Source organism: Octopus sinensis, linkage group LG24 (assembly GCF_006345805.1).
Source record: "Octopus sinensis linkage group LG24, ASM634580v1, whole genome shotgun sequence".
Classification (NCBI taxonomy): domain Eukaryota; kingdom Metazoa; phylum Mollusca; class Cephalopoda; order Octopoda; family Octopodidae; genus Octopus; species Octopus sinensis.
Window position 1 is genome coordinate 3,453,515 of NC_043020.1, and position 6,709 is coordinate 3,460,223.

General features: G+C 34.9%; 1 protein-coding gene across 2 annotated transcripts in view; it reads left to right on the top strand.

Annotated features, from left to right (window-relative positions):
• LOC115223850 (SH2 domain-containing protein 4B) overlaps positions 1 to 6,709 on the top strand; it is a 68,635-nt gene that overhangs the window by 1,086 nt on the left and 60,840 nt on the right. The window lies entirely within an intron of this gene.

Below are 6,709 nucleotides of genomic sequence, written 5' to 3' on the forward strand. Positions count from 1 at the left end.
AGTTTTTTTATATGCTAGACCACAGGTGTGAAATCGATGTTAATCAAATTAATATCTAATTTCTCACCCTCATTTTAAATTTATATATATATATATATATATATATGCGCTTCTATACGCGCATACTTTCTATGTATGTAGATGTGTATGTGTATGTCTATCTGTCTATCTTTACATGTATGCATCCCCCGACTTTGTTTCCTCATAACTTTGATTAATATCCATTTTCTGAAAGTTATGAGGAAACAAACTCCGATACACACGTGTGTAGGCATACCGTATATGCATAAATGTATGGCTTAAAGTTTACTTGTTATGTGTATGACCAAAACACTTTAGTAATGTAAACAGAACTGCATTGAACTGTTAGCATAAGTACAGATGTGTGCCCCACCGACATTGTTATCTCATTTCCCCTTTATAACTTTTAGGAAAATGGATATCTTTTAATGAAATTTTATACAAATAATTTTCAAACGTCATAGATTGCGATTATAAAGAAATTTCTGATCAGAAAGACTAAATAAGTTGGAACTACTCCGTTTTAACAGTGATTTTTTTCCCCCCAATATATAAAATTTCACCACAACCTTCGAAATAATGGGGACATCGTTTTACAATAAAAAAGTTTTGAAAATTTTTGCACCCCCTCCTCATTCCTCACCAACCCACCCCAACTTACAAATCATGGAAGGAGCCTTTTCGGTAAAAAAAAGAAAAATTGTAAACATTTTCAGAGGAAAAGATGTGCGATTCAAGGGAGATTTGGCTGTTGTTTCTAGCACATTCCAAACCACCCTGTTTTCACTCTGACATGTATTGACGTTCCTTCAATATTTTTCTCCCATTAAACACATTCTTATGGAACGATGATGCGGAAGTAATACACGTGGGGCCCATTGGTCGGATATATAAACAAAACAAAAATTGTAATATAAATGTTTACCCCTACCTCAAACAAGCGAGGCCGTGTGTCTGTGTGTAAGAAAAATCATTTTCTAACAGAAAAGTATGCGGGTAGACTTCCTTTTGTACCCCCCAAAATACCACCAACAATCGGGGGGCAGGGAGTGAGGTTGCCAAAAATCATAATTTTTCCCAATTTTTTTTTATAACATATAAAAGTATAAAAGTATTTATGGGGAGGAAAAAACCTGCGAGAATGATAAAGTAACGGGGAGGGTGGTCTTGGGATGTGCTAGAAACAACAGTCCCTTAAATCACTTACTTTTCCCTCTGAAAATATCAGCAATTTTAAAAATATTTTTCTTACCCTCTCATGGTTTTGAAGTGCAAAAAAATATTGGCCAAAATTGGCCCTGAGTGGGATGATGAGGGAGTAGGGTTGTAGACACACAAATAAGAAAGAAGAAAGCAAAGGACCACTGATGAGGTCACAGAAGTGTGACGAAAGAACTCTGGCCGAAATAAGATTAATGTAAAAAAATAAATAAAACTGAAGCAAATTAACACCAAATATATAGTGTGTGTGTTTTTATTGGTTAAACTGGCAACATGGCCTTGCCTAAATACAACAATATCTGTTTCAACACATGATTTCACATCAAGAGTCTTGCAAAACAAATATATAAACGTAACTTTTTAAAACTTTTTTTCATAAAAAGATGCCCCCCCCACACCCCCCATCATTTCGAAGTCTGTGGTTAAAAAAAAATGAGAACCCCCCCCCCCATCAAAACGGAGTTAGTTCCAGCTTGTTTAGTTTTCCTGATCCGAAACTCCTCTCCTCATCCCTTTGGAAAAAATTTTCCCCATAAATTTCTTTATAATCGTAATCTATGCCGTTTGAAAGGTATTTGTATAAAATTTTATCAAAAGATATCCATTTTGCTGAAAATTATGAGGGAAAAAAGTCGGATCATATGAATTTTCCAAAACTCCTCTCTCCGCCATTTCGGAAAAATTCTTTCCCATAAATCCTTATATACTCTTAATCCACCCTCTGGAAACCATCTGCTCACAATACCAGAAGGCGCTCACTCTCCTACCCTGATGTAATCTCCAGGGATACAGGCATCCAGCAACAGGACCGCCGTAATGCTATGATGGACCGTGAAGTCTGGTGTGACATAGTAAATTCCATTGTCTCAACCACGGTCAAACAATGATGATGAGGAAGCTGTTTTTGTTGAAAATTTCGTTAAAAAGTATCCATTCTTCTAGAAGTTATGAGGCAACAAAGCCAGTGGGGGGGGGGTGGGGGTTACACATCTGTAGGTATGCCAAATGGTTTAGATTGCACACTACAGTATAGACCAACCCCCACCTGACATTCTGGTAACATTGATATTGTCAGAAGGTGTAGAAATGTAGTTTCCATTCTACAGCTGAAGGCGGGAATATTCTGTAGTAAATGTAGTGTTAGTGCATGTGCGTCTATATATATATAAAACTTATATATATAGGTGGAGGTTAGATGAATGAAAAGTCTCCTTAACTGAGGAGCTTCTTAATGTGTGTCATGTCTTATCCTCTCTCTATCTCCCTCACGGCTCCCTTCATCATTCTTACTCTCAGCCCCTGGGACCACCCATGACAATTGAGTAGCATTACCATTATATCGCACCATTTTGAGGACAATAGGTTTCGTCTTGTGTTCTTGATAACTCGTCATTTTAATGGCAAAGAACTGCCAGAATCGTTCAGTTTGTATTTCGTTATGGTTTCGTATTATAAACACATGTTTTATATATGGAATTATTATCTCTGTTGGTAATAAAAAAAAAAAACAAAAACTGATTGTAATCTTTAAATAAATAGATAAATAAAAAAAACCAGTACCGGTTGAGTACTGGATTGAGGTAATCAGCTTGCCCACTCCCTAAAATTGCTGACCCCGTGTGCCAGAATTTGAAACCAATAATCTTATCATTTAAAACTGTGTATCAAATATAAATTAATTACTAAAGATTGCTATTAATTGTTATGAAAAGATATTCTCAACATGATAGCAAAGACTATAAAAATATATGAAAGCAAAGTTGTAACAAAATAAAAAAAATAAAATAATCTAAATGCTAAATGGAGTTCAGAATCACCATGTGTGTTACTGTGTTATGTCTTTTTATATAATAATTCTATACACCTTTTATATAACCTTTTCTTGTTTACAATGACTGATAGACAACTTTTATTTATTAGACTCAACCTATTTTCCTTTTTACAAATGTCCGTAAATTTATTTGACTTTAATAAACTTTCTCATGCTTAACATGTAGATTTGTAGGTCAGTGTGACTGTCTTTATCTCATTTTCTGGGTGCCTCTTCACTCAGAAAGTAAAACATATTCACACCCACACACACAACATGCAAGTGTCTCTCTCTGAATTTATATATATATATATACTAGGTTGTCTCTTTTACTTGTTTCAGTCACTTGACTGCAGCCATGCTGGAGCACCGCCTTTAGTCGAGCAAATCAACCCCAGGACTTATTCTTTGTAAGCCTACTACTTATTCTGTCGGTCTCTTTTGCCGAAATGCTAAGTTACAGGGACGTAAACACACCAGCATCAGTTGTCAAGTGATGATGGGAAGACAAGCACAGACACACCAACATATACACACACATACATATATATATATATATCTGTATGTATGTTTTTAAAATAAAGCTGGACCTCTTCCTGTCGGGTGTCCCAGATGAACCAACTTCACGGCAGGAGGTGCAGATGAGGGCAGCTGCATCAAACTCTCTCATGCACCAAATGTCAATTGCTAAAAAGCATTTGTGAAGCAAAATCATGTAGCAACACCGAATGGCGGTGCCCCAGCATGGCCACAGCTCGTGAGCTGAAACTAGATGAAATGAAATGAAAAAAAAATTAAAATATATATATATATGACGGGCTTCTTTTAGTTTCTAGCTACCAAATCCACTCACAAGGCTTTCGTCGGCCTGAGGCTGTAGTAGAAGGCACTTGCCCAAGGTACCAGGAAACGTCTGAATGTTTTTAAGCTAAATATTTTAATATTTCATTGAACTCACCTGAAAGGTAACACAGTTAAAAACTCTGGCATTGCTTAAAGTGATCAGGCATTGCTTTTTTGTTCCTGACTAAAAATAGATTCATCTTTCATGGAAGAAACCTCAATTCGGCATGGCGCAGCGTGAAGAACAAACGGTTACCCTTTATTGACATTTGAAATGGATAACTAAAAATTTCATATTTGCGTAGTAATACTATTCTTTTTTTTTAAAAAAAGGAGAAAATGCTACAAAGACTTGCTAAAATATTTGTGAAGTTTGTAGCCAAAGATAAAAACAACTGTTCGGAGGTGGTTTGCAAGATTTAAAGCTGGAGAGTTTAGCTTGGAAGATGACAGTTGCAGTGGAAGACCTTCAGAATTGGATGAAGATGTTTTGAAGGCAAAAATCGGAGCAGACTCAAATATCACAACTACAGACATTGCAGAGGAGTTGGAAGTATCTAAAAGTATGGCTCATGAACACCTAGTGAAGCTAAGATACATTTCTTGTTATAATGTATGGATCCCTCACAAACTATCAGAAAAGAATTGCTTTGACCAGTATTACTTTTCTGATATGCTTTTCAAATGGAATGAAAGGATGCCTTTTTCTGAAACAACTTGTGACTGGAGATGAAAAATGGATTGTGTACAAAAAAGATCCTGGAGTTTGGAGACAAATATCTATGCCAAAAAAGTCATGCTTTGTGTTTAGTTGGATCATAAAGGCATATATACATATATATATATATATATATATATATATATATATATATATATATATATATATATATATATAAACCCACTTTTTATCAATTCACCAATGAAAAAAATTAAATTATACCGTATAGAAAAAAAACTACATCCTATAGAAAAAATTAAATATCAGATAAAAACAATAAAATAAATAAATAAATATATGTATATAATCTTGTAAAACACAAAATAACTTAACAAATATATTCTGGTGTAAATAAAAATAGAATAAAGAAGTATAAATATTTATTATATCTATAAAAATAAAATTTTAACTTATATAAGAAAAGAATAACAGACTATAATATATCATTACTAGAAAATTAATTAAATTATTTAAGACAAATAAATAAATAATTATATATATATATATATATATATATATATATATATATATATATATATAATATAATATACAAAATATGCATTAAGTGAAAACTAAAATACTATAATTTAATCTATATACATTAGATTAAATTATTAATTAATTAATTTATTTAATAAACATCTAAATTAAATCATATTCTAATTAAGTTTAGAAGTTACTAAGTTTTCAAGAAGATATACATTGCTACAGACTCTGACTGTCACTGATTTTTTTTTTTTTATGGGGTCAGTTTTAATTTATAGACAAGTTTGTCAAATCCCTTGTATATCTAAGGCTGAGAGAACAGAGGACAATATCTGTTAGAGGTTGGGCTGAGGGAGCAGACAGACATCATAATTGGTATAGTCATGAGGTTTGGTAAAGGAAAACTTAAAACAAGATGTTGGCTGACAATTAAGGGGGTCACCCACTAGCAGACCATTGATAATGAAACAGGGAAAGTCTTATCATGTAAAACAATGTAAAACAATGCTGCTATATTGTATACAACTAAAGTTTAGGGTTATTCAGAGGATTATTAAGAAGAATATTATAACAAAAGGATAGAAATTTATGAATTTAATTAAATTCTATGTCTTTGTGCAGCTGAAGATTGCTCACATTTCAAATTGATGTAATGATTGCATTATTCAATTAAATGGAGCTGCATGAAACGATCGTACTGCATTACCTCTGGATATCTTTGTTGCTTATTTTGATTTTAATCACCTTACTTTGAAATTGAATGGATAATACCGTACTAAATTCTGGTGCCTCAACTTAAGTACCATATTCATCTGAATCTAAATTTTTGCTGAACTCATCTATGTATGCATATGTATATATATATGTGTATATATATATATATATATGTATGCATATGTATATATCTCTTCATCATCATTTAACGTCCGTTTTCCATGCTATCATGGGTTGGACGGTTCAACCGGGGTCTGGGAAGCCATGGAGGCTGCACCAGGCTCCAGTCTGGTTTGGCAGTTTTTCTACAGCTGGATGCCCTTCCTAATGCCAACCACTCCATGAGTGTAGTGGGTGTTTTTTATGTGCCACCGGCACAGGGGCCAGAGGGGGCAGGTAAACGGCCACGATCGGTTGGTGCTTTTATGTGTCACTGACACGGATGCCAGTCAGGTGGTGCTGGCACCTGCCACGTTCGGACGGTGCTTTTTACGTGCCACCAGCACGGGTGTCTTTACAATTTCCATTTGATTTTTATTTTGATGTTGGTGTTGACGTACTTGACTCAATAGGTCTCCTCAAGAACAGCGGGTCACTCCGCGATCCAAGGTTTGCACAGCAGGCCGTCCTGAGAGCCACGAACTCACTTCATTTGTTGGGTCTTCACAGTCACAGCATATCTCAGGGGTCTCGGTCTTCGTCATTTCCTCAGTGAAGCCCTTAGTGCCACCGGCACGGGTATCACATCTACAATATCCATATGATTTTTATTTTGATGTTGATGAACTTGACACAATAGGTCTCCTCAAGCACAGCAGGCCGTCCTGCAAGCCATGAACTCACTTCATTTGTCAGGTCTTCAAAGTCACAGCATATCTCAGAGGTCTCGGTCTTTT